Source organism: Thermobia domestica, chromosome 7 (genome assembly GCF_964235325.1).
Source record: "Thermobia domestica chromosome 7, izTheDome1.hap1.1, whole genome shotgun sequence".
Taxonomy (NCBI): domain Eukaryota; kingdom Metazoa; phylum Arthropoda; class Insecta; order Zygentoma; family Lepismatidae; genus Thermobia; species Thermobia domestica.
The window spans coordinates 16,220,658-16,234,016 of record NC_137460.1 but is presented as its reverse complement, the minus strand read 5'-3'; the positions used below and the strand labels follow the sequence as shown (position 1 = coordinate 16,234,016).

The window sequence follows — 13,359 nt, the reverse complement described above, 5'->3', positions numbered from 1 at the left end:
CTTACAGATAAATTCTTCTTCTCTGTTAACTTCTATAGAATACAATTCACCAACTCAAACGCATCGTGCTTTTATTTCTTCAAATGTAACCACTTGATTTGCATCAAAGTTTGTATACCAACAAAAATAAATCCAGAAAGTTCTACCAAATTCTAGAACCTCACTCTCCATAACTCATATATTACATCCTCTGTGTCGCCCAACCTCCCCTGCGGGCACTTATGTTAAAACAAATGGCGGTCTCTTTTCTTAAAGAACCCTTGTCGTTCTGAATTAATTTTCCTGCCGCGTCCTAAACCTGCCGGGTTGCAGATTTGTTTGCCTGTTGTTTCCCCAAACAATTAATCTTTAAAGGATTGCGTTTCCGTTTCAAAAAAAAGTCTTTCAAAATCAAACGGTTGACATTAATTATACACTTCAAGAACCATGCGTGAATTCTTTACATTATTAATTACTTCCTTTATATTAAAATGTCCACCCTACCCAGAACTAAATTAACATTATTTTCTCATTTAAACCCAAAACAATTTATTTTCAGTAACTAATGTTGTTTTCTTTACATTTTTCGCTATAATTCAAAGCACTACAAATTCTGCCGATTCAATTCATCTAATGTCACACCCTCATTACAAATGCATTTATTTATCACTTTATATATGGGCGAGCTCTGTTTAGACATTCAAAATGTTACAAAGTACACAAAAATAATTAATCAACATAAAGTACAAGCACAGCCAACCATTTCGTTCAATTTCCTATTTAAACCTTTATCAAAAAATAATTCATCCTGTCACTTTAACATGCTCTACAAAGGAACGCATATAAAAAAAAAGTGAACAAAAAATATGTAGGTCGTTATTACGTAGGCAAAATAATGAAACTACAGTCCGGTACAGCATAATTACATGTCAGTTATTGTACCTAAAGTACCGGTAAAAAGAAAGCCGTAATAATTTAATTACAATTGAACCTTTGTACTTCAATGAGAGTACTTAGAGTAATTACAATATTCATTACTTCAACGACAATATGTACCAAAAGTGTAAGTACTTTCAAGGTCAAAAAAAAGGACGTTTACAGATACCTCTACTCCCTTGATGTCCTTTATAGAGTAATAATTTTTTTCTTTGCTCACTCGACAAAGCAAATTTGTCTATAATATCGCTGTTAGGAATGCATTCTAAAATGTCTTTTTCGGAAGAAAGGAAAGCCATACATCTCCCATGCTGCTTCTTAGTCTATTTTTTACATTCTTTACTTTACTCATAATCCTCTCTGCTGAGCAACAAGTTGCTGGTAATGACAGAGGTATCTGGTATAATATTGTTAGCTATGGAAAACCAGACATATTAAACAAACACCTGTAAGGCCTAATGAATCCTTTCTTCACCCACTGATCCAGACTGATCCAGATATATCCACAAAGCGATAAACCGACCAGCCCATCCTTTCATATAGCAACTTGCGCGGTACTTCATTCATAGAGTTTCTAAGCAGGGGGTAGGGGGATTCATTCTTGAGATTTTTTTAACGAAAATCGCATCGTGTTCCAATGTTATTCTGACGACAGCAAAATTACTTATTCGACATTAGAGTAAAATTTTTCCCCATTTTTTTTTATTCCCCCATTTTTTTCTCGATGGCACAACTTGCGCCATTCATCTCTCTTGTGGGCGGCCCTTCTCTCTTAAAACGAACCAACCTTTCCTTTCATACGGATACTTGCGCGGTACTTCATTCATCGAGTATCGAAGCAGGGGGTACGGGGGTTCACCCTGGAAAATTTTTGAAAATTAGCTTCTCAAAATCGTGTTTTAATGCTTTTTCGACAGTAAAATTGCTAGTTCAAAAGTAGAGTAAAATCCCCCCCAAAATTTTCTCAATGGTGCAGCTTGCGCCATACACCCCCCTGTGGGCGGCCCTGTCTCAGAATTAGTGTTGTCAACACTCAACAAGAAAAAGTGGCTAAAATCAATAGGTGAAAATGGCTGGAAAGTAAACAAGCTTTCACGCTGAGACAAAGCTAAATAAATTTGCTTCCAATAATAAAATTAAAACAAAACTTCTCTACTAGAAATAAATGCCATCATCATCACCTACTTCTTCAGGTTGAGGCGTAGGTTAATTCGTCTTGATTGCTTGTAACCGGGCTCCATTTGTTCAACTAGTTCAGAAACAGTGGCTGAAATTGCATATAGAAAATAACTTTTGCACACGGTAATACCCAAATCTCACTATTAAAATTGAAGAAATCATTATTGTTTCCCACCTGTTACTATGTCTATTTTTTACTGTATTCACCTAGTTGAATACGCACTTCACCTTCGCATTGCACTGTGGAAGTGTTATATAAAGTTCTTTAGATGAAGACTTATGAATTTATGTTCGGCAGTGATTTTCAATTTTATCGATATTATCTTCTAATGTCAAACCGAAAGTGAAGCTAAGCCAGAAAAACATTGTTTCACTGGTTATAAATCATCATTGACACTGGAAGTCGTCATTTTCTAAGTATGCGTATCACTGGCGTCTCTGACATGTAAAATTTGGAAGGGACATCAAAGAAAGTGATTTAAATTGTATCTAGTACCTATCCCAACTAACGAGGTTCTCAAAATAGTCAGATCTAGCCAAAATGTGGCTAAATTGGAAACTCTAGGCCCTACTCACAATGAAGGCTTCTCAATTAAAACTAATTTTTGTGAAAATGATTCCTAGGGCTCGTATTTTGTTCTCCTGCCAAAGCCTAGCCACTATCGCATCTCATTGGCTGATCAGATCACGTGACAATAAACTTTCATTTACTACTTGTCGTATCCATCTTAGGGCAACCCGCTATCTGTTATTCTGTTATATGCTATCTGTTATCTGTTATTATGTTTGTTATCTCCGATCTTGTTTGTTACCTTTCTGCTTACCTTCACGGACCGTGCAATGTATATAAAGAACTCTGTTATAATCGTTTCAGAGCCTGAATATTATATTTCAAACAAATATAAGTATTGTAATTTATATGTTATTCTGTCGTTAATAAGTAAATTAAATTAGGATAAAATATTAAATATTTTGTACTTCGAAATATTGGGAGGACGCATCCCCATTGCACCCGCTTCCCCCCCCCCCGAGACACCAATGATGCCTGTATAACCTGGAACTCTATTCCGAATTTTTTAAACGAGTTTTTTACTCAAACTTACAAGTCTTCCCCGAATATTTTTCTCAACGTCTACTGGTAACTTACAGGTTTTGAACGCATTCACTACTGTGGAACCAAGGTAAGGGGAACTCTTAAGTATGACTATCAACCCTATATTTTAAAGGGCAAACTCTATCAGTGGAATTTAGAATGCTGACACTTTGAGAACGAATCAAACTTCAGAAAATAACAAAAGGACACACAGAATACATTAAAAGTGTCTGAACGCAGAAACGGGCTAAAAATGGCTAAAAGCAAAAAGCATGTGGCTACAAAAGCCACTAGTGGCTCTTTCGAAAATTTATAACTAACGAGGTTCTCAAAATAGCCATATCTAGTCAAAAAGTGGCTAAATTGGCCACTACTCACAATGAAGGCTTCTCAACTAAAACTAAACTTTGTGAAAATGATTCCTAGGGCTCGTATTTTGTTCTCCTCCCAAAGCCTAGCCACTATCGCATCTCATTGGCTGATCAGATTACGTGACAATAAACTTCATTTACTATTTGAGTGTTTTCATCTTAGGACAACACGTGATATAATAAATTGAGTTCTGATGAATAATGTATGATGTTGACATCAAAATTGATATGATTTATACATGTAACGGTTTATAAAGTTAACATTTCAGTGTTTTAATGAAAAAAGGAAAATGGCAGCCCGATATTAACATTTATCAAGTTGATATGATTCATATAGAGACATAATTTTTTATAAACTTACTTAACACTTAACCATTTTTATTGAAACAAGGGTAAAGGCACTACGATATTAACGTTTAAAGATTATAGGCCTTATACAGCGTAGTTCTGACGCGTACTTAGTGTCATACTAAAGAGTTTTACTAAAATATGTTTCCTGCAGTAGTCAGACATTTTGTATGACAAGCCTTTAGCAACTTCAGTAGATAAGTCAAAACAACTCTGCATAACGCCATAAATCCTCCTATTTACAAAAGGGAGGATAATGTTTAAGACAATTACTTAAAAAAGCGATTAAATACGTAAATGGTATATTGACGAAGATACAGGACTTCAAACACTGTGTCGTAAGCATGATGTTCCGTAAGACGGATTACTTTGCACACGATTTAACGAATTTTAAAGAAAACCACTTCTAACTTATAAATGTAATGATTCACAACACTGTATTATAACATATAATAGCTAGATATATGTGGAAAACATTCTAGAAAGTTCATTAGTAAACATTCTGTATAAGCATTGTTATTGAAATATAAACTTAAGTGTAAAGTAATTCCATAGTGGGGTTACTTTGCACAACAAACAAAAAATTTTGTTCACTATACGAATATAATGTTTTGTGTAATGTTTTCCCCTCGGTATTTGTACATTTTACTTCTTACACAAAATGGCATACAGTATACAAATATTGATACAAGACTGAGGGTACTGGTATCAATACTTAGTATGGATTACTAATATTTATAAAGAAAATTACCTATTTTCTGTAGTCGGAACATGAACCATATTCTAATAGTTAAGCATATGTCCCAAAAAAAATGTCAACTCAGAAATAGAAAAAAAAAACCTGAACTGATTTGCCTTGCTTATTCCTTAAGCCTGTCTCAGGCGGGACTGAAGTAAGGCTACGATTCACTATCTAAAATTCACGACCTTACTTAACGATCGTGTGAGAGGAGAAATTTTCTGCTGTCTTTATTTGGATCCTGACTTGGAAGAAACAGAAGCAGTTTCTATTTTCACGACCCGCTCGGGAGAGTAATACTCCCGGAAGTACGTTTTCCCGCGCGCTACTCTACCCAGCTGTTTTACGCGCTATCCTAGCCAGTTGTTTTAAGTTGATCACAAAATTTATATCATGAAGCACAAGGGGAACAAAACGAGCCCAATATCATGGAGTACAAGGGCATAAGTACTACAACTATTTATTTGCAAAAAAGTAAATAAATCACTTTTTAAGTATTATTTTCATATTATTTTAATTTAATAAGCTTTATAAAAATGTAGAAGAAAATGTAAAAAAAAAAAACTTTCCTCGGGCCGGGTTTGAACTCGCGCCAAAAGAGACTTTTAGTATTAGCATATAGCGCTATCCCACTCGGCGACGAAGGCCGACAGCAGCAATCGTTTGATTTTGCTATTTTAATGCAACGTGGCAAGAAGTGGATAACGCCAACCAATCAGAACTGTGTTTCTCGTTTCTACTTCCGGGAGCATTACTCTCCTTAGCTAGTCCTCTATTTTCTTCTGGACTTCCATACAACTACCAATCAGAAAAGAGTAGCGCCTGACGACATTCAACTTTATTTCTCGCTGTAATTTCAAAACAATGATGCCTGGACAAGAGAAATATTATTAATATGAATAGAATGATATGAAAAATATGAATTTTTAGATAATATGAAGCACGATTTATATTATTTTAAAACACTGCAAGAATAAAGACCTTAGAGAAGGTATGCAGTGAAGTAAGTAGTGTCTGCCCGAACAGAACAGGTGTGAACAAATATAATTGAATCTTTTAAAAGAATAAAAATAGCTTATTTAAGTATGTTGTGCAACTTGTATACCAAAAACTGTAACATGTTTTTTTAAAAGCGTGCAGGTTTACTTTTGGCACGCACCACTCGAAATAATTGTTCAAAAATTAGAATTCCTTTACTAATCTCCTTCTTATTGTTTTCTAAATGATTCGTGCTGGGCGACATGAAAATATCCACAATGCATAGTTAAAATTCAAGGGGTATCATAAGCAATTGTTGAAAAATTATAATTATTTTACTATTTGCCTATAAATACAAGGTCCGGATGCATACATAAAAACTGCAGCCCAAAAAACACAACGTGCGCTAGGTCGCCAATATAAAGCACGAATGCTATCTAACTGAAGCTGGGGGGGGCCGAGTGTTAGCGAGGGGGTGCGTCAGTGAAGGTGGGTATTGGCATAAGCAAAGGTTGTGGAAACGAATGGGTTTTCGCAGTGATACGAGTTTCAATAGCATTTGTCATGGTATCATACTAGTAGAATTTCATTTGTAAACAAAATATAACCTACGTACATTTGTGCAGAAATTCAACGCACAAAAATTTAAAATGGAAAATAAATTTTATATAGGCATCTTTCATATGAACTCACTTATTTTATCCGTCGTAAAGCACTTGTAATAATATTACACTAGTAATTCTACACATATAAAATTCAGGTGTGGTACGCGAAAAGTAAACCAGCACCAGAAACAGAAACAATGAGAGTTAATTGTCATCAATGTTGTGTGTCTGTCGTGCAATTTTAGGGAACAGTTCTACAATGCTGGCACAATAGAGAAAGTCCGGGTGTAGTGCATGAGAGGAGCTTCCGGCGCGGTATAAGTTTACTTTATGGGTTATGTGGGCATTTTTTGTGGGTAGTGGGCAGAGCGGATACACTCAGTACCTACACTAGAAAATTGCCACACTTTCTTTATTTTAGCTTTCCGCGCCTGATAACTGTCCTCATTTACATATGTGGACAAGTCATTTGATTTTCACTTCTACAATCTGGTGGATAAAAAGGATCTACAGACCTTTTTTCAGCTGATACAGACTCCCTCTTGTTCGTATCTCGCTGCCGTACTTTCGAAGTTACTAATTTCAATAGCGTGTGGAATTCTGAATACTCCATTCTATACATTTTTTTTTTTTTTTTGTAGGAACGAGAATCTTCTGTATGTAGTTGATTATTCACCATTGAAAATACGGTGCTTTACTGTGCATTATTGCGGCGAAGAATTCACTCCCTGACCAGCAGCTCCTCTTTACTCTTTCTCTCTCGTTTTTGGGGGAGGGAAGGGCGGATTTTGTCTCAACAACGGAGCAGATATCACTGCTACGCCTATTTCATCTTCCAGTGAACTCATATTCTGAAATAGGTAAACAATAATATTTACAATTACGACAGTTGATTTCCCTGTGCGTAACACATTCTTCAAGTGTTTTGTCTGTTTAACACACCGACCACGAGAGGCTCTGGTGGTGAAACCTACCTAGTTTTAAGGGGAAGCCTTATTTGCACACCGCCTGGTGTATGTATCGAAATCGAAAAGAACCGATCTTCGTCGACACTGAAATTTGCGATGTTGCCAAGTGTACTGTTAATACCATCGCAACCACAGCTAAGCCCATTTTCAGTGAGTGATCTTTTTACTTAATGAGAGAAGCATTTTCCAATATACAAAACGAAATAATTAATTTCCCCGAAATAACCGAGAAGATGCTTGGGCCATGGCAGTTAAAATACTATATTTCAAAAGGTGCTTGGTAAGTGATTTCAATCATTTTAATTGGAAAAGGATCTACAAATTTTGATGTGAATTGTAGTAAACAATCTCATAGCATGCCATTTATGTCTTGAAGTTGAGAAGTTTCTTTAATGCACTTTAGCATTATCCCATATGTTAATTTATTGAAGACATTATGAGACAAGCGCTAAGCACTTTTACACCAATTTAAAATTACAAGAGTAAAATGTACTAAAGGGGTTATACAGTGTTGGATAAAAAAGGAGACACCCGCTCTTATTCTCCCCGGGATTATTAGAATTTTGTGTGGAGTATTGTGTCATTGACATTTATATTAATTGTAGTACTAGCCCTTCTTCAACTAAATGTCGTTGTTTTCCTTCTTAGATTTCCTTGTTCTTGGTGTGCATGGATCAAAAATTGCGGTTGTCCCTTTTTTGTCCAAGACTGTACTATTTAGAAAATTACCAAGTCTATACTTCATAAATCCGTCTTAAGTGAGACAGAATACCCTGTTCGTATAAACGTTCTTTTTTATAACTAGGATGTAGATAACTGATCCACCATACCCGGAACATTGAAAATTTTATTACAAGTGCCAAAAATTGAACAAAATACCAATCCTAAGTTAACATCGGGGCAAAGGTTCCGCAGATGTGAATCAGGAAAATACTGACTTAGGTTACGTACGTAAAGTTAGGTTATTTTCTTTCGAAGTAGTAGACGCTTATACTTAAGAAAAACAAATTCCGTCTGCTCCGGTACCGTTTTACACTCATTCAGTTTGCTCTTGCCAGTCAATAGGTTAGCCCAGAATTGGACAATAAAAGATATGATATTAAACAATCAAGTGATTTTTTAGTAAAGGCCACTATTTTTCACGGATGTTCTTGTAGGCATGTAAAAAAAAAACATTTAACTACGGCGTTCTTTTTTTTAACTTTTGACTAGTTTCGGCTCACGACTGCGATACCTTTACCAATGTCGGTGTTGGATCAGTCATCTACACCCTTGCCATAATAAGCGATTGTAGAGAAAGGTTACCAAAGAGCACGCACTTAATATTCATCTTCAAAAAGCTCCGAAAGTAATGAAGCAAAAATTATATAAATTGTACATAATTTTATTTGAATTTTAGGCTACATCGTAAGAAATCGAAAACTTTAAACTAGATGTAGAAATGGTGATATACGTTAAAAAAGTTAAAAAAAAAACAAACCGAAATGCGTACTCTTAAGGGCCAGTGCCCCAAAGAGTGCGTTTTGCTGTCCCTAAGAGGGCGCATTCAACACCTATCATACTTGAATCCCAAACCTCTTCGTAAGACGAACACTGCTCATGTCACCATCGTTCACAATTAATGCACTGAATCCAGTCTTCGTCAATTGGTTCTTCATTCAATTCGTGACACATTGCGCATGAAGTTTTGGTTGATCTCAGCTGCAGTTTTCTTTCTTGAAGTGGATGGTTCATCGGGATGATCAAAGAATTTTCTCTTTGACTTAACATTTCCTTTGACTCGTTTGCTCTGAAGAAACTTGAGAAATAGTAAAAATTTCAGATCGACATTTGGTACGTGCAATTTGTCGCAAACTTTTTGATTTCGGAAGAGGAATGATGTATTTAGGATGAACAAACGTGCTTGTTGTTGCGGCTTCTGTAGGTCTAAAACGTTTCCTTTCTCCATGGTGTAACGAAATTATAAGACTTCAGTTAAAAAAAAAAAAACATTTTCTGAAAAATATTATCTAACGATGTAAAAATAAAAAGGATTTTAAACATTAATTTACCCTAAAATTTTCTTCCAATTGTTCGTAATTTTATTCAAAATGTTAATTACTACTAATAAACACTACGTTATGTAACTACAGGTGATTCTAAACTATTTTGCTTTTGCTTCCAACATTTTCTTTATTACACGTCCATGTGGTTTTAAAAATTATGTTATGAACGTACACGAAATTTAAAATATTAAAGAAAATCTTCGTTCAGTTTCACCCACAAATTATGATTTTTATGAGTAAAATTAATGACGATTTTTAAAATTCTTAGTTCGTGGTTTCATTACATTATCCCACCAACTGGAAAAAAATCCTGAGCAACACCTTTAGTCTCTGTCTCTCTCTTTTTTTAAAAAATTCATTTCAATCGTAATCGAAGCCATATTTCGCTCAGCATCTTCCTCCAGAACACTTCCAGAATCTTCATTTTGATCATTTCCTCACTTCTTAGGACATCATCATCATACTATGAAAAGCAATGGCAAACTACCATGGACCAAAGGCCTACCTTCGGGCAGAACACCACATCATCATTGTAATTTAAGAAATTTTGTGAATTTAAAATACTTCTTATAGATGATGTACAGTACTTCAGATGGTGCTTGAATCGAAGTCATACAATTGCAAAGAATTCTACAATCCATTCAAACATCAGATTACACTCCGAGAGTAACTGATGAGAAGAACCACATAGTCTGTAATATGAATGCCGCCACCCACACACACTCTCAAAGAAATTCTCCCAAAGAGTACGCGCGCGTTCTTTGGTAACTCACTAACACGCGCGTTCTTTTGTAGCTCACTAACGCGCACTCTTTGGGAAACAGCAGTCGACTCGAGTAAAATTCATCCATGTGGCTGCACATGCAAGACCCCCGAAACAAAGCCATGATAAGCAATTCTATCTGCATTCATATTTTCTACCATACAACAAGGGTACTGTAGTTAGTTGCTATATCAGAAGAATTTCTTAACTAAGAGTACTAAAATATTACATCAAGAATTCAGAAAACATATTTTTAGCTGTATTTTCTGTTTGCAGCGAAACGTTAACTTCCCTTTTCTTCGTATCAACTTTCACACAAAGACACGTCAAAGAGCGTAGCAATAATAATTCTGTGTGTTACCAGTTCAGCGTAATTGGCACTGCGCGCTCTTAGGGCGTGCGTACTCTTTGGTAACCCTCCTCTATAACCGGAATCTCACATTAAACTTCCCCTTGTATTTAAGGGCAATGCTCAAACAAAACATTTACAAATTTTACTTTAAGTAAAACATTGTCAAGATATTGACTTCGGGTTAGGTAAACTTAAACCAATTTCTTTCAGAAATAGTAAATTAAAAACACTTATGATACGAGGAATGATATTTCTAGATTTTGTCTTCTTTTAAAGAATTAACTAAATTCCTAACGTGCCACGCACGGTTCTGTTCACTTGTCCAAACGCCACTGTACTGAAAGCATACGTGCGGAAATTGAAATATATTTATATAGTTACCAAGATTACGAAACTGTATTTAAAAGTGGAAGAAAATATAATCTCGTATTATTTTACATTGCTGGAGGTAGTAGTACTAGAAAGGTTTAAAAATGTATCGATTTTATTCTACGTAACAGCAGACTTCAATCTCGCTCTCTGAAACACAAGCTGTAATGGAGACTGACGCTAGGTTTTCCGTTTCATAATGTCTTTTAAATTATACCTATATCGAGATCTCTATGAAGTGCATTCAAGGTACATGCAGCACAAATTAAATTCTTTTTTACTACAATTCACAAGGAAAGTGTGTGAGTCTTAGCATATAAATGATTGAAATCACGCAATTAAACAAATCGCGCCCCAGGAATAATACTGTCGTAACTCGAAATGGCCCAGGTTACAGCTTAATCAAAAAAAAGTTTTTGATAAGAATACTGAATAGTTTCCTCGGTTTTCAAAGAATTACGCTTAAACTTATAGCCTAATTCTAAGAAGGACGGAAACTATCACAAACAAACCGTCTGTTTGGTTGGTTTGTAACGAGGTATATTTCGAGTTACGATAGTGTTATTCTGTGGTTTCGATTTGTTACCCTCCCTGTTGCTTTAGATAGATCAGTTCCCATTCTAAACTATTCCGCCGTTTGTTGGATATTAATAAACACTATTTTGTTTCAAACATTCTTTCCAGGAAGCGTTGGCTTATTTGATCCACCATATGTATAACTGGCCTCAGTAAAATAGATGTGTTAGTTTCAGAAATAGGGTTGGTGAAGTTTTCCTCCGAAAACGTATTTTATTTCGGGTAAAACAAAACAAAAAAAAAACAATAAAACCCACTTCAAAACCTATAGAGCAGACTACAACAAAGATCTTACTTTGATTCGAGCATTTTCTCATAAAGCCGGTACTTATACCGTGTATAGTTTGCAGTACATGTACAACTCGCCATCTATTCAAGTAAAGAAATGTAGAGCGTAGACCCTCTATGCTTATCTCAACACGTCCATTCAAAACAGATCTATATAAAAGGGCCATCTTGTGGTGAAAATTAAAGCTCTATAGAAATACGTTACGTTAAGCCGAGTTCATTTTTTTTAATCGTCTGGCGACGTTTTTGTCCGATTTGTCACAACCAATAGCTCACAATCCCCGAAGTACGTTTACACAAGTAGAAAGCTCTTACAGGAGAAAAAACTCAATATAATTAGCTTTTAATTGAAATTATCTCGTTTTTCTCTACATTTTTGCCCCTTTAGAGGAGGGTTTCATCCCCTCCCTCTTGTTCGATTTTATTGCCCAACGAACCTGACCTGTACTTTGAACCAATAAACAATCTGTGAAAGTTCCATTTGAAACGGTTAAGGCGTTCGAAAGTTATCGTGAGACATACAGACAGACAACACACATGCCGAGTAAGTCGGATCTGAACCTTCTCTTTGCTTCGGTCAAAAAGCAGCAAGCAAACCCTTGCATTGTAAAATCTTAATTCTAAGTGTCAATGGTTGATATTTAGAGTGATAATGAATTTTGTTAGTTACTTACATTGTATTTACGAGTCACCATTACGCAGTGTTGGGTTAGGTACTCATTTTCTGTACCTAGGTACAGGTACTGCCCAATAGTTTTTTTTTCATTCATAAAATAATACGTGATGAATTACAGGTTGTGTACATCACAATAAAATAGAAGGTTTATTTAAGCGAACTTAAATTCGTTAATATTCTTTAACAACGCTAGAGCTGCTTGTTTTTAACCGGTAACCGTTTTCTCCAAATAACATTTAACTAGTTATACGCATTGTAACACCAAGCTATTGTATAATAAAATTCGAGAATAAGTCATTATTTTAAAAATTCTTTTCTATATAAATGAACTGACTCTTCAATGTGACCGAGGTGTTCATTTTTCCTCGACCTCACTCAACCTCACGCTCACGGTAGGAATGGAATTCGACCTCACGTTCATTCAAACTCACCTGAACTCAAGATCACTCGACCTCACGCTCACAATAAGAAATGGAATTCGAACTCACTTGAACCTCACTCTCAAGCTGTGAAATTGAAGTTGACATTTCATATGTGTAAAAGTTCTTCCAGTGTTTAATATCTTCTATACCTTCTAAGTAAGGAGGTATCGGTACTTGAAGGTCCTTCTCCATAATTCAAGTTTACGTGGTTGCGATGGTATTAACAGTACACTTGGCAACATCGGAAATTTCAGTGTCGACGAAGATCGATTCTTTTCGATTTCGATACATACACCAGGAGGTGTGTAAATAAGGCTTCCCAGTTTTAAGGGTCTGAGACCCCTACATCACTTCAGGATAAAAGAAATTGTATGGAAGTTTGAGTTAAGCAAAACTGTCCAGTTGTAGCCTGGATTGAGGCCTTAGTTCAGATCCGTGTGAGACGGACTTTATGTCCAAGAATATCATCCTAACCGTAATTAGTGGAAGATTTACGGGGTATGAGACTTTCACGCTGAAGTATACCCAAATCCAATGATTTCCTTTTTAAAATATCTAACGTTAGTCATTTCTATGAATATACGCTTCAAGCTTTCCAAAGATCTAATTATTTCTACAAAAACAAAAAACGAAGCCTTTGTGAGTGAAGCTGCTCTCAACTATTTTTCTGGT

The 13,359-nt window shown here is 35.6% G+C and overlaps 1 protein-coding gene across 1 annotated transcript in view; it reads right to left on the bottom strand.

Moving 5' to 3' along the window:
• The window catches only part of LOC145688831 (uncharacterized), a 73,427-nt gene extending 60,540 nt beyond the window's left edge, over positions 1-12,887 (bottom strand). The window contains exon 1 of the mRNA XM_081763000.1: positions 12,754-12,887. The gene's annotated coding sequence lies outside the window, so the exon portion shown is untranslated. The remainder of the gene's footprint in view (positions 1-12,753) is intronic.
• Between the last annotated feature and the right edge of the window lie 472 nt (positions 12,888-13,359).